The following is a 20,181-nucleotide window of genomic DNA, read 5'->3' on the forward strand; positions in this document are numbered from 1 at the left end:
TCCTTCCGGCCCGGCACCGCCTTCCTGACCTGCAGTCTTCTTCTTGACCTCTCCGCCTCCATCCTACTCCGACCCATCACCCTCACCTTGACCTCTTTCCACCTATCACATTTCCAACTCCCCTCCTCCAAGTCCCTCCTCCCTACCTTTTATCTTCTCCTGCTGAACACTCTCTGCTCATTCCTGAAGAAGGGCCTGTGCCCGAAACGTCGAATCTCCTGTTCCCTGGATGCTGCCTGACCTGCTGTGCTGTTCCAGCAATAAAGTTTCAACTTTGATCTCCAGCATCTGCAGACCTCACTTTCTCCTCCTTAATGGAATATTCGCCTTTATTTCATGGGGTTGGAATATTCGAGTAGGGAAGACCTACTGCAAATGTACAAGGTGCTGGTGAGACCACATCCAGAGTATTGCGAGCAGTTTTGCTTCCCTTCATTTAGAGAAAGGTGTCATTTCACTGGGGCTGGTGATCTTGCCAATTGCATGATTATGGAAATAGAGAGGATTATGAACTGAATTGTGGGGGGAAGGAATCAAATTTAGGAAGCTGTGGTAAATCAACTAGTAGAGTCAAGGCCAAAGAGAAAAGTATTAGTATCAGCAGTTCAGAGTAGAGTCACTAGGGATGGTCTCTAATACTGAGGGATTGGCTTATGAGCAAAATCTAAACAGGTTGGGTTTCTACTCACTGAGGTTTCGAAGAATGAGAGGTGATCTCATTGAAATATATAGGATTCTTCAGGGGCTTGACAGGGTGAATGCTGAGAGGCTGTTTCCCTACATGGGAATGTCTAGGACCAGAGGGCATAGTTTCAGTGTAAAGGGTGCCAATTCCAGATTGGCAGGAGCAGGATTTCCTTCTCTCAGAGGCTTCAGAGTCTTTGGAACTCCATGCCACAGAGAGCTGTGGGGTCAGATTCCTTGTGAAAATTTAAGGCTGCGTTATGATTTTTGACTGGGGGAAATTCAAAGGAAAGGGCAGGGAAGTGAATGTGAGGAACGTCGGATCGACCAGGATCCCAATGAATGGTGAAGCAGGCTTGAGGGGCCTACTCCTGTTCCTGTTTCTCATGGTCTTACGGTCTTACTTTGGAGCCTGTTGACACCTACAATTCACATGCTTCTTCGAGGGACACATTACCCGACATGGTGCACAGGTGGGGCTTCATTATGGCACCAATGGTTGCAAAGTCCTGGCTGCAGGGAGCACTTCTGCTTCTCCAGCCACATGATTCCATGAGACAGACTCCAAAGAGATTGGTGCATAATGAATGATGGGTAGAGCAGAAGATTACGGGAGAAAAGTCACCGTGAGCTGTGAAGGATTGGGTGCCATGAATCGGATTTGCAAAACTATTTTGTCCAAAAAATGGAAAAATGCAGCTTGTAACAACTGGCCCATGGTAATACCCCATAAAAATGATACTATGCAAATGATCTGCTTATTCATGCCATGGAATCTTCCAATTCTATCTGAGAGACTAGAAGCTTGACTTAACAGTTCATTTAAATAGTGGAATTTCTGTTAAAGAAAAAAACATTTTGTACTGGACTAGAGTTTCTGATTAGATGTTATGCTCTCACCTGTGTGGTGGATTGAATCAATATATATCTAATTCAGAAATAAGAGCACTACTAACTGAGCCACAGTTGTACCATAAAGTTAATCTGTCACTTTTGTAACAATGGCTGATTGCAAATGTTTCTTATTTTCTTTGCGGCTGTAGATTTTCTGCATCCTGGGTTGAGTTTATGGTTTTGAGGGAGCTACTATTTGTATAAGAATATGGAAGAAGGACATGAAGTTCCAGGTACAGCTACACCTTTAGAAAATGTATTTCTTTTTCCCCCCGGCCACCCTCAGCGTTGAGTAAATTAGCACATATACAGATCTACAGCGATTATTTAATTGAGTTTTCTTCCTGAGTTTTCTTCCTTTTAAAGAGTGCAAACTTGTTGCCCAACAGCAAATTATTCTTGACTTCAGCCAAATAGTGAGGGAGAAGATGAACATTTAAAAACTAATTTTGATTTATCAATGACAGTGGCTTAAGGAGTGAAGCGGTAGAAATGGGTTCTGGTTCATGGGCACTCTCACAAGTACTGGGAAAAATGGATTCGAGTCTAGACCTGAACCTGCTGGGGCTGGTGATCTTGCCAATTACATAATTATGGAAATAGAAAGGATTTTGAACTGAATTGTAAGGGAAAGAGATCAAATTTAGGAAGATGTTGTAAATCAAATAGCAGAGTCAAGTCCAAAGAGAAACGTACTAATGTAGGAAAAGATACAGGCCATGGCAGGAAGTGAGTGAGGGCATGACTCTGACAGTCAACTCGCAGAATTTACAAAGACAATAAAAGGATAAAACTAAAGGCTCTGTATCTGAACCTGAATAGCATTTGGAACAAACAGATGGATTGCGAGCACAAATAGAAGTGAATAAGTACAGTCTGACAGCCATTACAGAGACCTGGCTGTGGAGGATGATGAGGAATCTCAAAGGGTACAGAACATTGAGGCTTAATTGGAAAGTCAGAAAAGGTGGCAGACTGGCTCTGTTTGCTCTTGATGATATTAGCACAGTTGAGAGGGATTACTTAAATTGAAGAAACCAACTGTGACAATATTCCAGTTAGAAATCAGAAATCATAAAGGCAAGGAGTCTCATACGGGAGTGCTATACAGGCCCCCTAACAGTAACTCCACATTAGTGTGAGGTATAAGGGAAGAATTAATGAGAGTTATTCGAAAGGAACTCAAATAATCATAGAAGATTTTAATCTACATATTGACTGGAAATGTCAGATGGACAAAGGTGGATGATTTGATGAGCTTTCACATCAAACGTTACTGGAGAAAATAAAAGCTCATGTATAGGGAAGCTAGCATATTGGCCAGGGTAGAGGTTTAACTTGCTAACAGGAAGCAGAAAGTAGGTGTAAATGTATACTATTTAGGTTGGAAAGATATACCAAGTGTCAAAGAGTGTGATGCTGGAACAGTCCGTTTGCTGCAGCTACACTGGCACCATTCCCTACCGTTTCCTCCGCCACGATGTGCTCCCATGAGGACGTTGAACAGTCTATCAACTTTCCTAACAACTTCCACCCTGACCTCAAGTTTGCCTGGACCATATCAGACTCCTCCCTCCCCTTCCTGGACCTCTCTATCTCCATTTCCAGTGATTGACTCAACACGGACATCTACTACAAACCCAGCAACTCCCACAGCTACCTGGACTACACCTCCTGTCACCCTGCCTCCTGTAATAATGCTATCCCTTATTTCCAATTCCTCCACTTCTGCTGCATCTGCTCCCGGAGGACCAATTCCACTATAGAACATCCCAGATAACCTCCTTCTTCAAAGACTGTAATTTCCCCTCCTACATGGTTGACCATGCTCTGCAGTTCATCTCATGAACTTTCCACACCTTGGCCCTTGAACCCCACTCTTCTGATCGCAACAAGGACATAACCCCCTCACCTTCCACCCCACCAACCTCCGAATACATCGTATCATCCTCCACCATTTCTGCCACCTACAAACAGACCCCACCACCAGAGATATATTTCCCTCCCCATCCCTCTTTGCATTCCAGACAGACCATTCTCTTCGTGACTCCCTCATTAGGTCTACGCCCCTCACTAACCCATTTTCCACTCCTGGCACCTTCACCTGTCACGGCAGCAAGTGCAAAACCTGCTCCCACACCTCCTCCTCACTTCTGTCCAAGGCCCCAAAGATTCCTTCCAAATCCAATAGAGATTTCCCTGTACTCTGAGACACGACATTTACGGTGTCCGTTGCTCCCAGTGTGGACTCCTCTACATTGGGGAGACAGGACACCAACTTGCAGAATGTTTCAGAGAGCATCTCTGGGACACGCACCAACCAACCTCACCACCCCATGGCCGAAAGCTTTAACTCCCCCTCCCACTCTGCCAGGGACATGCAGGTCCTGGGCCTCCTCCATCGTCAAACCCCAACCACCTGATGCTTGGAGGAGGAATGCCTAATCTTCAACTGCACAGGATCAATATGGATTTCACCAGTTTCCTCATTTCCCCTGCACCCACCTTATCCCAGATCCAACATTCCAACTTGGCACCGCCTCCTTGACTGTCCTTCACATCTTCCTTCCTACCTATCTCTCCGACCTGTCACTTTCAACCCCTCCTTCATCTACTTATCACATTCCCAGCTTCCTTCCCCCCAACCCAGCCCCCATTCATCTCTCTGCCTCCTCAGGCCACTAGCCTGATTCCTGATGAAGAGCTTATGCTTAAAACATTGATTCTCCTGTTTCTCGGATGCTGCCTGACTGGCTGTGCTTTTCCAGGGTTGTGGAGAAAGTCACCAGTCTCAGAGTCAGAATTGGGATTCAAGAACAGAGTTTATTGGACAAAGAAACTGGAGCTCGAGGGAGAGAGAGACTTCAGCTGTCACATTCAAGCATACCTGCTCGCTGCAGGTGCAGGTAAGTTGTCCCCGGGTGGTTATACAGTGCTGGTGAGTACATTGTGTCTGCACGCATGAATTGTTTCTAGTATCAGGGCATAAACACATCCCCATCCCTGCCCCATGAAACCAAGTGGGTAAGCTGAAATGCTCAAATAGGTATTTCCCTCCCTCTGTTGGACACCCGACCCCATGGGCCGGTGGGCTTGACCAATTGCACACACCTACCCTGGAGCCCCTTCTTGTGTTTCCCTCGCTGTCCCTTGCATGGTGCACCCAAGTAATCTATTGTGTGTAAGTCGCAAGGGGTCCACACATGGGCAGCCATAAATAGAGATTTGACCGATTGCACCAGTGGGTAACAGTTTGGTTCCCATGTAAATTTAGGTGGGTTTTGTAAAAGGTTATCCTCAAATCCTGACAGGCTTCTGGCTATCACAACATTTAGAAGCAGTAATATATACTCGAGTACGTACATGATTAAAGTTAAATGAGGTTAATAGTCAGTGTCCCTTTTTTTTACAGTGGTACCCAGAGGTCGGCAATAGTTGATTTCTGTGTCTTGTCAGTAGTTTTATCTGGGTCTCCGGGTGGCTTGTTTGGCTGTGGTCTCGATGCTCTCCCCTTGGTCACTGTCTTGCTCGCAGTTCCTGCCTGTGCATGGGGGATGGTCAATCATATTAGTTCTTTCATAAGAATCCTTATATGGTTTGAGCTGGGTCCAGTGCTCCCACGTACCTTTTCCCCTAATGTCTACACAGGCACAGGAGTCACCACTGATTATATCTTCATACGGCCCATTCCATTTTAGGGCAAAGCCTGGTTTGTCAGGCAAGGTTTGTACAAGGATGCGGCTCCCAGCTGCTGGCACCTCAGGGAAGGTTTCGAGTTCCCCTACCTTGTCCTTTTGCCCTTGTCTCTCAGTTACCAATTTACACACCCTTTTTGGTTGGGTGCTTAATTCCAGTACATATCTCCGAATTTTGTCTTTTAGTGGACCCATGTTGGTCCCACTTGTTATAATGGTCTTTGATCATTGCATTGCTTGCTCGGTCATTAATTCAGAGGGTGTTAGTGCCTGATTGGTGGTGGCTCCTAGTTTCATGAGTATGACTGGCAGCACTTTGGCCCATGTCCTCCCTGATGTCTGTATGGTCTTAACTAAAGCATTTGTAAGGGTTCTGTTCATTCTCTCGACCATCCCTGAGCTCTGGGGATGATAGGGGATATGAAAGTTTTGTTTTATCCCTAATAGCTGGCATGCTGTTTTCGTAACTTTGCCTGTGAAATGTGTCCCTTGGTTGGAGTCGGTCTGTAGTGGTACCCCCTCCCCCCCGCTCCCCCCCTTCCCCCCCGCCTTGGGATTACATCCTCTGCTAGAATCCTGGCTACAGTGATAGCAGTTACAGTTCTTGGTGGGGAATATCTCTACCCATTGGGTGAACTGGTCTATGATGACCAGTTTTCCCACAGGAAGGTGGTAGTGCCCCTGTGAAATCCATTTACAGGTGTTCCCAGGGTTCCCTTGGCCTTGGTTAGTGTCCCATCCTAACTTTTATTGGTCTCCTGGGTTGTGCTGTGTGCAAACCACACATTTGCGGCAGTGTTTGGCTATATCTCTTCCCATTTCCCTCCACCACCACTCTTTCCCTAGACTTGCTATCATAGCTCCCTGCCTGTATGTGAGAGCCTGCGGTGCAGCTTGAGCAAGGTGTTTTGTCTGCACACTGGTGCTACCACCTTGTCCGCTTGTTTCCAGACACCATAATCTCCTTTAAGTACTCCCTACATTCTTCATCTCTCTCTCTCTGCCTGCAGGGTGTCCTCCTGCAACTGCTATATGTGAATAACATCTTCCGCTAGTTCCATTGTTGCTATTGGAACCTCATCAGTGGTTTCCTGCTCTAAGGCTCGCCGGGCTGCTTGGTCTGCAGCTTGGTTCCCTTTAAATTGCAGGAAGCCTGCACTATCTTTCCCTGGCTCCTTTTGGTGCGCCTTGATTTTTATTACTGCAGCCTCTTTTGGCTGTTTGCTGGCACACAGCAGTGCTTAGATTCTTAACTGGTGTTTGTTGGGGGTTCCCCATGCTTTTCCCAGCACACTGCCTCTGTATGACCTGCTCTATTGCAGTGGCTGCAGTACTTTACGCTGCTCCTTGTCCTATTCCCTGCCTGTGAGGCCCTACAGTCTCTGGCAAAGTGTTCCTGTTGGCCACAGTTGTGGCAGGATGGTTTGGTTCTGCCTTCACCGCTGTTCTGGTAGGCTGCTCTGTCAGGTTTTGTTTTTATTGTGGGAGCTTCTGCCTCCTGCACTCTCTCAGCTGTAAGGGCAACAGCATATGTCCACCAGTCTCCTCTATGGTCTCAGGCTGCTGTGGCTTCAGGTCTGCCATCTCCTTGTCTCCATTTGTCTGCTGGGCAGGCTGCCTGAACCAGCTGGTGTACATCTCCCAAGTGCAGCTGGTGCCCTATATCCTGTCTAGCTCTTCCCAGAACCTCGTGTTGGCACTTCGGGGCTGTAATTTGCCCAGGGAGGTCATGATCTGTTGCCTTTCCCCCTGGGTAAAGGATTTATAGTTTGCTTTTGGCTGCAACTCTGTCCCCCCCTCTAGTGACTGGCACTAGATTATATTCTTGCACCTCCTACTCTGCTGGAGAGAGTCAGTGTCCCTTTCCTCCTGTACTTTTTCTAATATTTGCTCTAGCTCCTTTATTCTATCCTTCAGCTCCTCAATTCATTCTTGGCCTTTTCTCCACCTGCTAGTGGAGGCACCTACCTGTTCAATTCGACCTGCTAATTGGTACACTAACATTATCCCTATCTTTTTAGTTTTTTTTTCGTTTTTCTTTGTCAATCCAATTCCGCTGTTGTACTAATGTCTGGGTTGGGTCCCAATCACTTTTCTTCATTTGCTCAGTGTACCCTTGTCTGCCTGCCTTGTATTTCTCAATAAGAGAACCTGCAGTATCCCTTTTAAAACTTTGATCTGCCATTTAGCAGATTGCATACCCCGGACACTACCAACAGCAAAGTGTTCCTAACCAGTGGGGACGTCTCCACTTCCTGGCCAATAATACTGTCCCAACACCATCCGTAAGGCCATAGCAGCCTCCTAGCAAGGTGTGCTCTCTGCCAGTGGGACTTCTGTACCCTCCTGACCACCACTACTAGTCAGTACCTACCGGTTGGCTGGGAATGCTGGCTCAATAGGGTGTGCTACCGACCAAGACTCCTCTACCCTCCTGGCCACCTCTACTGTTCCAACACTGCCTGATAGGCCCCAAAACCTACTTCTAGCCCGGTGTGCTCTCTACCGGGGGGACTTTTTACCCTCCTGGCAACAGCCACTATTCAAGCTCTGTTGTTCTACTATGGACTGATGGTATCACGGTTTATCACAGTGACCACGCTTCCCACCTTCGTAATGTGTTGCTCCACTGGGGTTTGGTTCTTGGTCAGAGTGATCAGCTCTTCTTCCTCACCACTTCAACTTAAAATACAATAATAAACAGCACCCAACCTTCAACCAAACTCCAACTAGACTCTGTGTTGTTCGCCCCGACAGAGTCCAATGTTACCTGACTTTGCCATTTGTGCTTCACAACTCCTAGTGCCCTCGGCACCTCAATTACCACTTCAATTCCCAACGATCACAGTCACCGGAGCTCAGGGGAGAGAGAGAGAGGTCCAACAGCATGGCTGTCAGCTATGAGCCTTCTCTCTTCCTTGGAGCATGTCACAATATTTTATACATTTCATGGTATAATGGTCTAATTTGTTTGTGCAGCATGGTTTGTTTATAGAAAACTTTACAGGCAGAGCTTTTGAGACAGGCACTACCTTGTCCTCTGCTCGATTCAGCACAAGCAGCTGGTTATCACACCAGTTAGTACACTTTCCCACTTACGCTCCACAGGCAGGCACCTATACACAACCCAGTACTATTGCACAAGTTACACCTTACAATGACGTTTAAACTGTGTCTTTGGCCCGGTCTGACTCTTCCCGTTTGCCATTCAAAGTATCTCTTACCCCGGCTCCCCGATCGTGGCCTTTGACCAGAGCACTAGGAATAGGAGACCCTGCTGACTATGCCAATTGTTGTGGGCAAAATCACCAGTCTCGGAATCAGAATTGGGATTCAACGACAAAGTTTATTGTACGAAGAAACCGGAGCTCAGGGGAGAGAGAGAGAGAGGTCCAACAGCATGGCTGTCAGCTATGAGCCTTCTCTCTTCCTCGGAGCATGTCACAATATTTTATACATTTCATGGTATAATGGTCTAATTTGTTTGTGCAGCATGGTTTGTTTATAGAAAACTTTACAGAGTCATTGTCAGTTTCAGAGGAATGTTACAGAGTCATTGTCAGTTTCAGAGGAATGTTACAGAGTCATTGTCAGTTTCCATGGTTTGTTTATAGAAAACTTTACAGAGTCATTGTCAGTTTCAGCAGCTATGCAGAAGTCCATTGCTGCAGTAATTGGTTGTGATCGTTCTTGCTGAGAAGGAAGAAAGATCGTTTTCCATTACTGCAAATCTAAGATATTAACACTTGTATACAAGCAGTCTCAGGTAGTTACTATTTCTATTGAACGTGGTGACTGGACTCAGGCACTTCGGTGGGCAGTAGACCTTACTGATGTGTATTCTCTCCTCCAACCACCTTAAACTAATTATGTATGTTCTGTGTTTATTGTGCTGGTATCCTGTTGGCCCCAGGCAGTATCTGTGTATGCTTCACTGTACTTTTCCATGTAATGGCTCAGTGGCCATCTTGTGTACTAAGTGACCAACTTATGGCTCAGTGGCCAACTTGTGTGCTAAGTGGCCATTTTGTGTGCTAAGTGACCAACTTATGGCTCAGCGGCCATCTTGTGCCTGTGAGCCTCATGTCAACTCCCACTTTACAAACACCATACTCTTCAACTCTGATCTCCAGCATCCGCAGTCCCCGCTTTCTCCAAGATATACTAAGTGGTGTCACACAAGGAATGGTGCTGAAAACTCACCTGTTTACAATTTATATAAGTAACGTAACCGAAAGGACAAAAGGTAATCTTACTTATTCTGCTGATAGGACATAAATAGGAAAAGTAAGACATGAAGAGGAGGCAAGGCAGTTGGAGAAGCACATTTATAGATTAAGTGAATTGGCAAAGGTGTGGCAAATGGAGAATAGTGTGGGAAACTGTAAATTGTCCGTTAAGGCAGGAAGAATGTAAAGGAAACATATTATCAAAATGCTGAGAGATTGTAGAGATCTGTAATGCAAAAGGACCGGAGTGCCCTCATACATGAATCGTAAAGGGTCAGTAAATAGGTCCAAGTAAACAAATCCTGCAGGTGATTATGAAGGCGAATAGAATGTTACTGTTTATTGGGAGGGGAGTTGATGACGGAAGTGGGAAGGTTATGCTTCAGTTATATATGGCACTGATGAAAACACATCTGAAGTAAGGAAGGATATAAATGTTTTGGACTTACTAGAAGACCTACTAGACTAATACCTGGAATGGTCAGGTCACCTTATGTTGTAAGTTGGGACAGGTTAGGCTTGTATTCACTGGGGAATAGGACAGTAAGAAGTGATTTGATTGAAACATATAAAAGTCTGAGAAGTCTTGTCAGGAGGGATGTAGGGAGGATATTTCCTCTTTTTGGAGAATCTAGAAGTAAGAGTCACTGTTTGAAAATCAAGGCTCATCCATTTAAAACAAACAAGGCAAAAAAAAATTCTCAGAGCGTCATAAGTCTTCGGACCTCTTCCTGAAAATGTAATGGAAGCCGGGTCTTTGAATATTTTTAAGACAGAGTTTGATGTTGAAATAACTCCACGGGGCCACTATCCCATCACCAACGTGCCCTTTATTTACATGTGGGGTCCCCTTGACACTGGTCTGGCATCCTCAGAGCCAGCTCTCAGCGTAAACAGAACCTCTGACACATCTGTTTAAAACTGTCAGCCAGGGCTCCTGATTGCACCGAGTTAACAGTCCCAATCAGGGAACTCATATTCATAAAGATCCATCTGGATGATCTTTCTATAGTCATTACCCAGGTTATCAGTCATCGGCAATAGTGTAGATTTGAGTTTGCAATCAGATCAGCCATAACCTTGATGAATGGCAAAACAGGCCTGAGGGACTTTGAATGGTGCATTCCTGCTGCTGCTTTATACCATTTATACTTGTATATAGGTTGATCTTATGTATAAGTCGACCCCCTATTTTTGGCCAAAGAATCTTGCATTTTCCTTATATCTCTACTATATTGCATGTAATCGCATTCATTCATTCATACCGGTAACTGTATTTATCACTTTTTGTTTACTATATCACATCTCTATTCATTCATTCATAACTCTACTTACTGCACTTGGTTTAATACAGCACGTTGTAATTCATTCATTCATTTAGACTGGTACTAGGTCTATTGGAACATATCACAGTTTGTTCACTATATATCCAAAAGTTAATATCTTAAAAAAGTTAATTATTGTAATTGTGTCATTGTATCTGAATAAAAGTGAGATATATTACCTATATACTGGTATATCTTTCATTCTTTGACAAATGTGTTAATGCTGTTAAGATTCATAACATACGACAGTAAATGGGAGGGAAACAGAAGAATTTGATGGGAAAGTTCAAGATGGTCACACATTCAGAATTTAATAAATTTCATTTTAAGTGTGCCATTATACCAGGCCGTGACAATGTTGAACAGTGTGACTTTACAGGATTTCAATGAGTCTTTGACATGTTACATTTTTGTACTGGTCTCTTGCTTTTATCCGGTAATTACCATTACCGTAATTCATTGTTTTTTTTTTTACTTGGGATTAGCTGCATGAACAAATCGACTTTTGCTAACAATACGGTATTTCAAACTGCAGCGTGAATTTCAGCCCCTCAAAACTTGTGCCCATGTATTAGTCGATCCCCCTAATTTCAGCTTTAAAAAACTGTCTTCAACATTCAACCTATACACAAGTACATACGATATATTCCGATGTAAAAATTAAATTTTAGTTTGAAAATACTTTGGTTATCACTTCCCTCCTCTTATATTGTTTATCTTCTTTTTTATGTGGTCATGTTGATAACTCAGAGACATTGATTTGCTGTAGCAAAGTACACTCTCCTCCTCCAGCTGCATTGATCTTGTCACTCTCAAACACCATCAGGAAATTCAAACCTGGTCGTAACATGATGTTTATCACTCCACATGGTCTTCTGACTACTTATTTCCTTTACCATTCATTGCAGCATTCTCTTTACTACACCATTGCTGCTCCTTTAAAGACCATAAGATCATAAGACATAGGCACAGAAATTAGGCCATTCAGCCCATCGGGTCTTCTCCGCCATTCAGTCATGGCTGGTAAGTTTCTCGACCCTATTCTCCCACTTACTCCCCATAACTCTTGATCCTCTTGACACTCAAGAACCCATCTATCTCAGTCTTAAATATACTCAATGATCTTGTCTCTACAGCCTCCTGTGACAATGAATTCCATGGATTCATCACTCTCTGGCTGAAAACATTTCTCCTTATCTCTGTACTAGAAGGTCTTCACTTTACTCTAAGACTGTGTACTTGCATCCTAGTCTCTCCTACCAATGGAAACATCTTCCCAACATCTACTTTGTCCAGGCCATTCAGTGTTCTGTATGTTTCAATTAGATCCCACCTCATCCTTCTAAACCCCATTGAATATAATCCCAGAGTCCTCGAATGTTCCTCATATGTTATACTTTTCATTCTTGGGACCATTCTCGTGAACCTCCTTGGAACATGCTCCAGGGATACTACATCCTTTCTGAGATATGGGGCTCAAAACTGCTCACAATACTCCAAATGTGGTCTGACCAGAGCCTGATAGAGCCTTATTACATCCCTACTTTTAGATTCAAGTCCTTTTAAAATAAATGCCATCATTACATTTGCTTTCCTAACTACTGACTCAACCTGCAAGTTTACCTTGAGAAAATCCTGGACTTGAACTCCCAAGTCTCTTTAAACTTCAGACTTCTGAATTTTCTCCCCATTTAGAAAATAGTCCATGCATCTATTCTTCTTACCAAAGTGCATGAACTCACAATTTCTCATATTGTACTCAATCTACCACTTTTTTGCTCACTCTCCTAACCTGTCCAAATCCTTCTGCAGCCTTCCCACCTCCTCACTGCTACCTAATCCTGATGAAGAGCTTTTGCCTGAAACGTCGATTTTGCTGCTCGTCGGATGCTGCCTGAATTGCTGTGCTCTTCCAGCACCACTGATCCAGAATCTGGTTTCCAGCATCTGCAGTCATTGTTTTTACCTCCTATCCCTCTACCTACCTTTGTATCGTCTGCAAACTTAGCCAGAATGTCCTCAGTTTCTTCATCCAGTTCGTTAATGTATAAAGTGAAAAGTTGTGGCCCCAACACTGCTCCTTGTGGAACACCACATGTCATTGGCTGCCATCCTGAGATGGCACCATTTATCCCCACTCTCTGCTTTCTGCCACACAGCCAAGCTTCCATCCATGCTAGCGCCTTGCCTCTGACACCATGGGCCCTTATCACATTCAGTAGCCTCCTGTGTGGCATCTTGTCAAAGGCCTTCTTGAAATCCAGGTATATAACATCCATAGGCTCTCCTTGATCTAACCTGCTCATTACTTCCTCAAAGAATTCTCGCAGGTTTGTCAGGCATGCTCTCCCTTTGATGAAACCATGCTGACTTTGCCCTATTTTACCATACAAGTATTCAGAACTCTCATTCTTTACAATGGATTCCAGTATCTTACCCATGACCGAGGTAAGGTGAATCAGCCTATGATTTTCTACTTTTTGCCTTACTCCCTTTGTAAGCAGGGGTGTCATGTTAGTGATTTTCCACTCCTCTGGGACTCTTTTTGATCTTACCGATTCCTGAAAGATCACCACTAACGCTTCCATTATCTCTTCAGCTATCTCCCTTAGAACTCCGGGGTGTTGTCCATCTGGTACAGGTGATTTATCCACCTTCAGGCCATTCAGCTTTTCTAGCATCTTCTCCTTGGTGATGGCCACCAAACTCAGCTCTAACCCCTCAATCTCTTGAATTTTTGGGAAATTACTTGTGTCTTCCACCATGAAGACTGATACGGAGTAATTATTCAGTTCCTCAGCCATTTCTAACCACTTCTATCCCTTCAGTGTCATTTTCCAGCGTTCCAATGTCCACTTTTGCCTCTCTTTTGCCCTTTGGAGGGTGGAGAGAACAAGGACTAGGGGGCTGCCGAGAAGGTAAACAAACCCTTTAAAAAGCTTACATCGGGAGTCTGCGATGTCCATTTTAATTGCAGCAAGGGCAGAGAGAACAAGGACCAGGGGGCTGCTGGGAAGGTAAACAGACCTTAAAAAACGAATATATTTGGGCAGCAGCTGAACCCGAGACACTACACGTGTAGTATCTCCCACCCGCCCTCCTCCTCTAGCCAAACAAAAGGACTCCATTGTGTGTTGAAAAGGTAGGGATTTTCTGTTATTTTTTTAAATTGCATTGTGTGATTGGTAAAAACTTTTCTTTCCTTTTTCGTAACTTTAGTTTCAACTTAGATAAAGCTTAAGATTAAAAGTGACAGGAGATCTCAGACCCATGTTATGCTCCTCTTGCCCAATGTGGGAGCTCAGGGACACAGCTGATGTCCCTGACTCCATGTGCAGGAAGCTGCAGCTCTTGTTAGACTGCATGATGGCTCACTTTGAAACATATGCGATGCTGAGGGGGCCGTGGATAGCATGGTTAGTGGATTGGTCACGCTGCAGATTAGGATTTCTGAGGGAGAAAGGGAATGGGTGACTAGAAGGCAGAGAAAGCGGCAGAAGGCAGTGCAGGTGTCCCCTGCGGGCATCTCCCTCCAAAACAGGTATACCATTTTGGGTACTGCTGAGGGATATGGCTCATCAGGGGAAAGCAGTAGTTGCCAGGTTCATGGCACTGAGGCTGGCTCTACTGTTCAGAAGGGCGGGAAAAAGAGTGGAAGGGCTATTGTCATAGGGGATTCAATTGTAAGGGGAGTAGTTAGGTGGTACTGTGGTCGAAAACGAGACCCCCAAATAGTACGTTGCCTCCCACCTCCACAGGTGAGGGATGTCTCAGATCGGCTGCAGAAAGGGGGAGGATGAACAGCCAGTTGTCTTGGTGCATATAGGCACCAATGATATAGTAAAACATGGGATGAGGTCCTACAAGAAGAATTTAGGGAGTTAGGAACCTAGTTAAAAAGTAGGACCTCAGAGGTAGTAATCTCAGGATTGCTACCAGTGTCACGTGCTAGTCAGAGTAGGAATGGTAGAATAAGCAGGATGAATGCATGGCTTGAGAGATGGTGAGGAAGGAGGGGGTTCAGATTTTTGGGACACTGGGACCATTTCTAGGGGAGGTGGGACTATTACAAATTGGATGGTCTACACCTGGGCCGGAATGGAACCAATGTCATTGGGAGTGCTTTTGCTAACACTGTTGGGGTAGGTTTAAACTAATACGGCAGGGGGATGGGCCCCAAATGAGGAGGTTAGTGGACAAGAAGGAGCAACTAAAGCCTGTAAGGAACTAGATAAGTCAGCATGACAAAGGCGAAAAGTAGGCAGGGAGCAGGGGGTGAACACAGAGGGACTGGTGGCCTGAGGTGCATTTGTTTGAAGGCAAGAAATATAGTAAGCGAGGCAGATGTACTTAGGGTTTGGATTAGTACCTTGGATTGCTATTACTGACTCTTGCTTGAGGGAAGGGCATGATTGGCAACTAAGTATCCCAGGATATCAATGCTTCAGGCAGGATAGAGAGGGAGGTAAAAGGAGTGGAGGAGTTGCAATACTAGTTAAAGAGGATATCACAGCTATGCTGAAGGAGAGCACTATGGAAGATTCAAGCAGTGAGGCAATATGGGCAGAGCGCAGAAATAGGAAGGGTGTGGTAACAATGCTGGGGCTGTACTATAGCCTCCCCACAGCAAATGAGAGATAGAGGTGCAAATATGTAAACAGATCATGTAGGTACAACAGGGTGATGGTGATTGGAGATTTTAATTTTCCCAACATTGATTGGGATTCACTTAGTGTTAGAGGTCTGGATGGAGCAGCATTTGTAAGGAGCATCCAGGAGGGTTTTCTAAAGCAGCACGTAAATAGTTCAACCTAGGAAGATGCCATACTGGACCTGGTGTTGGGAAATGAGCCCAGCTCATTTTGAAGTTTCAGTAGGGATTACTTTGGGAGTAGTGATCACAATTCCATAAGTTTTGGAATACTTGTGGACTAAAATACTCATGGCCCTAAAGGAAGAGTGCTAAATTGGGGGAAGGCCAACTGTACCAAAATTTGGCAGGAGCTGGGGAACATAGATTGAGAGCAACTGATTAGATTACAGTGTGGAAACAGGCCCTTCGGCCCAACAAGTCCACACCGACCTGCCGAAGCGTAACCCACCCATACCCCTACCCCTACATTTACCCCTTACCTAACACTACGGGCAATTTAACATGCCCAATTCACCTGACCTGCACATCTTTGGATTGTGGGAGGAAACCGGAGCACCCGGAGGAAACCCACGCAGACACGGGGAGAACGTGCAAACTGTTTGAAGGAAAATCCACATTGAATATGTGGGAGGCTTTTAAAGAGAGGTTGATTAGAGGTCAGTAGAGATATGTTCCTGTGAAAATGAGGGATGGAAATTATTAGGGAATCATGGATGACAGGTGAAATTGTGAGACTAACGAAGAGGAAAAAGATGCATACATAAGGTCTAGGTGACTGAAGACAGACAAAGCTTTGGAAGAATATCAGGAATGGAGGACTAATCTGAAATGAGAAATGAAGAAGTCTAAAAGGGGTCATGAGATATCCTGAGCGAGCAGGGTTAAGGAAAACCCCAAAGCCAGCCTTTTATTCACTTATAAAGAGCAAGAGTGTAACTAGGGAAAGGGTTGGTCCACTCAATGACAAAGGAGGAAAGATATGCATGGAGTCAGAGAAAATGGGTGAGATTCTTCATGAGTACTTTGCAATGGTATTCACCGAGGAGAGGGACATGGCAGATGTTGAGGTTAGGGATAGATCTTTGATTACTCCAGGTCAAGTCCGCATAAGGAAGGAGGAAGCATGGTGTATTCTAAAAGGCATTAAGGTAGACAAGTCCCCAGGTCAGGATGGGATCTATCCCAGTTTACTGAGGCAAGCAGGAGAGGAAATAACTGGGGATTGGCAGGTCATGTTACAGTTGTATAAGACTTTGGTTCGGCCACATTTGGAATACTGCGTACAGTTCTAGTCGCCACATTACCAAAAGGATGTGGATGCTTTGGAGAGGGTGTAGAGGATGTTCATCAGGGTGTTGCCTAGTACGGAAGGTGCTAGCTATGAGGAAAGGTTGAGTAGATTAGGATTAGTTTCGTTGGAAAGAAGGAGGTTGAGGGGGCGATCCTGATTGAGGCCTACAAAATCGTGAGAGGTGTAGACAGATTGGATAGCAAGAAGCTTTTTCCCAGAGTGGAGGACCCAATTACTCGAGTTCAAAGTGAGAGGGGAAATGTCTAAAGGAGATATACATGAAAAGTTCTTCATGCAGAGAATGGTGGGTGCCTGGAAAGCATTGCTAGTGGAGGTGGTAGGGGTGGGAACAAAAGAGTAATTTAAGATGTATCTGGACAGATACATGAATGGGTGGGGAGCAAAGGGATACAGATCCTTAGAAAATAGGTGGCAGGTTTAGATAGAGGATCTAAATCACCACAGGCTTGGTGGGATGAAGGGCCTGTTCCTGTGCTGTAATTTTCTTTGTTCTTTATATATCTAAAAAGACTCTTACAGTTTTCCTTTATATTACTGGCCAGCTTACCCTCATATTTAATCTTCTCCCTCCTTATTTCTTTTTTGTTGCCCTCTGTTGGTCTTTGTAAGCTTCCAAACCCTCTGGTTTCCCACTGCCCTTCACCACATTATATGCTTTCTCTTTTGCTTTTATGCCATCCCTGACTTCCCTAGTCAGCCATGGTTGTCTCATTCTCCCTGTACCATGCTGCTTTTTCCTCAGGATGGATCTCTGCTGTGTCTCCCGAAATATTCCTACCATTGCTGTTCCACTGTCTTTCCTGCTAGTCTCCTCTCCCAGTGAATTCTACCCAGCTCCTCCCTCATGCCTCTGTAGTTACCTTTATTCCGCTGTAATACCATTACCTCTTGTTCTATCTTTTCCCTCTTAAATTGCGGACTAAATTCAACCATATTATGATCATTGCCTCCTCAGGGTTCCTTCACCTTAAGCTTCTTTATCAAGTCTGCCTCATTGTATAACACTAAATCCAGTATTACCTGTTCCCTAGTGGGCTCCACCACAAGCTGCTCCAAAAAGCCATCTCATGGACCTTCCACAAATTCCTTTCCTTGCAATCCCCTGCCAACCTGATTTTCCCAGTCCACTTGCATATTAAAAGTCCCCCTTGATCACTGTAACTTTGCCTTTCCTACACATCTTTTCTATCTCCTAGTGTATCTTTCACCCCAGCTCCTGATGACAGCCATTTTTATCTCCTGCATGCAAACAATGCTCGTCAGTTCTGCTGTCTGGTAGTTTTCTATATTTATCTTCCTTCATCATTAGACTGTATTGCTTTTGTCAGAAAACATTTTGCTTTTGGTCATTTTACCTGATAGTTTCTTCACTTTCCTCCATTGTTTCACCTTGCACTGATCTTCAGTATTGTCATCAGCTAGTTTTGAAGTTCAGAAGATTTTGGCCTGAATTTTTCCAGCCTCTGAACAACATGAGTATGATAGTCGGAAAAATTGCATGAGATTGGTAGTCAAGAACCTATTGGTACTGAGAGCAGTAAGTTTCATTTTCCACCCAGAATATGGGGACGTGAGAGGCAAGAGGCCTATTTGCATCCATTAGCATGCAGCGACATATTATTAACATGTCTTGTCTCATTGATACACAGTCTGCCATTCTCCCAGCTGCCAGACAGAACATAGATGCCAACAATTCCTGACATAATAGCCAGACAGGTAACTTGGCAACTCCAACTCACTGTTCGTGCCTCTGGACCTCCATGCTCTAACATCTCAGGCATATTCCATGCAGCAACTACACGCAACTCCCACCACCCCGTCCACTGACATAGGCACATGACATGTACCAGCTTGACTGCACTTTCATGGCACAACTCCAATCCACTTATGATATGGCTCTGCACTTCAAAGCTACACTTTGGAGCACAATGGTTCCTTTAATTAGAGTGATGCTGAGAGGAGACTTTTGTACACAAGTCTTTGTACACAAGTACACACCCAGCTCAGTTTGGACCAAGGTGCACCCCAGGCATTCCTCCTTGACGTCTTGCCGCTCACGCATTTTGAGCTTACTTCATTGCTCATAGCATCCCTGACTTGCCCAACTTTGCCTTTTTGCATTTTTTCCCTGAGCTAGACTTTAAATCCTCACCATATTTCTGCCTTGGCTCGCCTTTCAGCATGCACACAAAGGTTAACATTTTTAACAGTGCTTCTCAGAAACAGTCCTATAGTCCTCAGTTGTGTGCATTCAAGAATGGCTGCTTTGAGGACCCAGAGCAGAAACAGAGGTATAACCAACCTGCCTATTCACTCTTGATTCTCACAGATAACTAACTGTAAGAAATGTGTTGAGTGAATGGAATGAGTAGTTCAGCTCTGAGGATTTACTGTTGAAGGTCTGTGCAACACATATTCTGTATATGAAGCACATTTTAGCCTTTGTTTAATGTTGACCTAATATATAAACTATACTGAAACATTCCATCCAGGCATAGTTTTGGAGATAAGTGCAGTTTTCCTTTTGGCATCTGGTCTGACATTATGAGCATCATACTTACCAGTGTGTTCATACACATCAGATTTGTTTAAATAATTGCACTGTTTTCTGCTTATCTAAATTAGAAACACAAAGTATCAGATTTTGTTGCAGTTTCCTGCTACTTTAATCAATTCCTCAGCCTGCATTCACTTTCGAATAAAGTTTGTTGCATCGTTATGTTTATCCAATCTTGCTACATGTCAGCTCCACTGATTTTATAGTTTAAATAGAGTTTGATGCTTCAGTTCATATCGACAGTTTCACTGTTGTGCATAAAAAAAAGGACTTGCATTCATAGAGCATCTATTATGAAATCAGAACTTCTTTGCAGCCGACGAGAAATAATTTTGAATTGAACTTTTACAAGGTTGAGCACAATGGAAAGACTGTTAGGTCTGAAGGTTGATAAGTCCCCAGGGACTGATGGTCTACATCCCAGGGTACTGAAGGAGGTGGCTCGAGAAATCGTGGATGCGTAGGTTATTATTTTCCAGAGTTCGATAGATTTGGGATCAGTTCCTGTGGATTGGAGGGTGCAGGGACTGATGGTCTACATCCCAGGGTACTGAAGGAGGTGGCTCGAGAAATCGTGGATGCGTAGGTTATTATTTTCCAGAGTTCGATAGATTTGGGATCAGTTCCTGTGGATTGGAGGGTGTCTAATGTTATACCACTTTTTAAGAAAGGTGGGAGAGAGAAAGCAGGAAATTATAGACCAGTTAGTCTGACCTCAGTGGTGGGAAAGATGCTGGAGTCTATTATAAAGGATGAAATTACGACACATCTGGATAGTAGTAACAGGACAGGTCAGAGTCAGCATGGATTTATGAAGGGGAAATCATACTT

The 20,181-nt window shown here is 44.4% G+C and overlaps 1 long non-coding RNA gene across 2 annotated transcripts in view; it reads left to right on the top strand.

Moving 5' to 3' along the window:
* Positions 1-4,346: 4,346 nt before the first annotated feature.
* The window catches only part of LOC122553722, a 76,960-nt gene continuing 61,125 nt past the window's right edge, over positions 4,347-20,181 (top strand). For both annotated transcript variants that reach the window (XR_006312804.1, XR_006312803.1), the window contains exon 1: positions 4,347-4,484. This is a non-coding gene — a long non-coding RNA (uncharacterized LOC122553722). The remainder of the gene's footprint in view (positions 4,485-20,181) is intronic.

Source organism: Chiloscyllium plagiosum, chromosome 10, assembly GCF_004010195.1.
Source record: "Chiloscyllium plagiosum isolate BGI_BamShark_2017 chromosome 10, ASM401019v2, whole genome shotgun sequence".
Lineage (NCBI taxonomy): Eukaryota > Metazoa > Chordata > Chondrichthyes > Orectolobiformes > Hemiscylliidae > Chiloscyllium > Chiloscyllium plagiosum.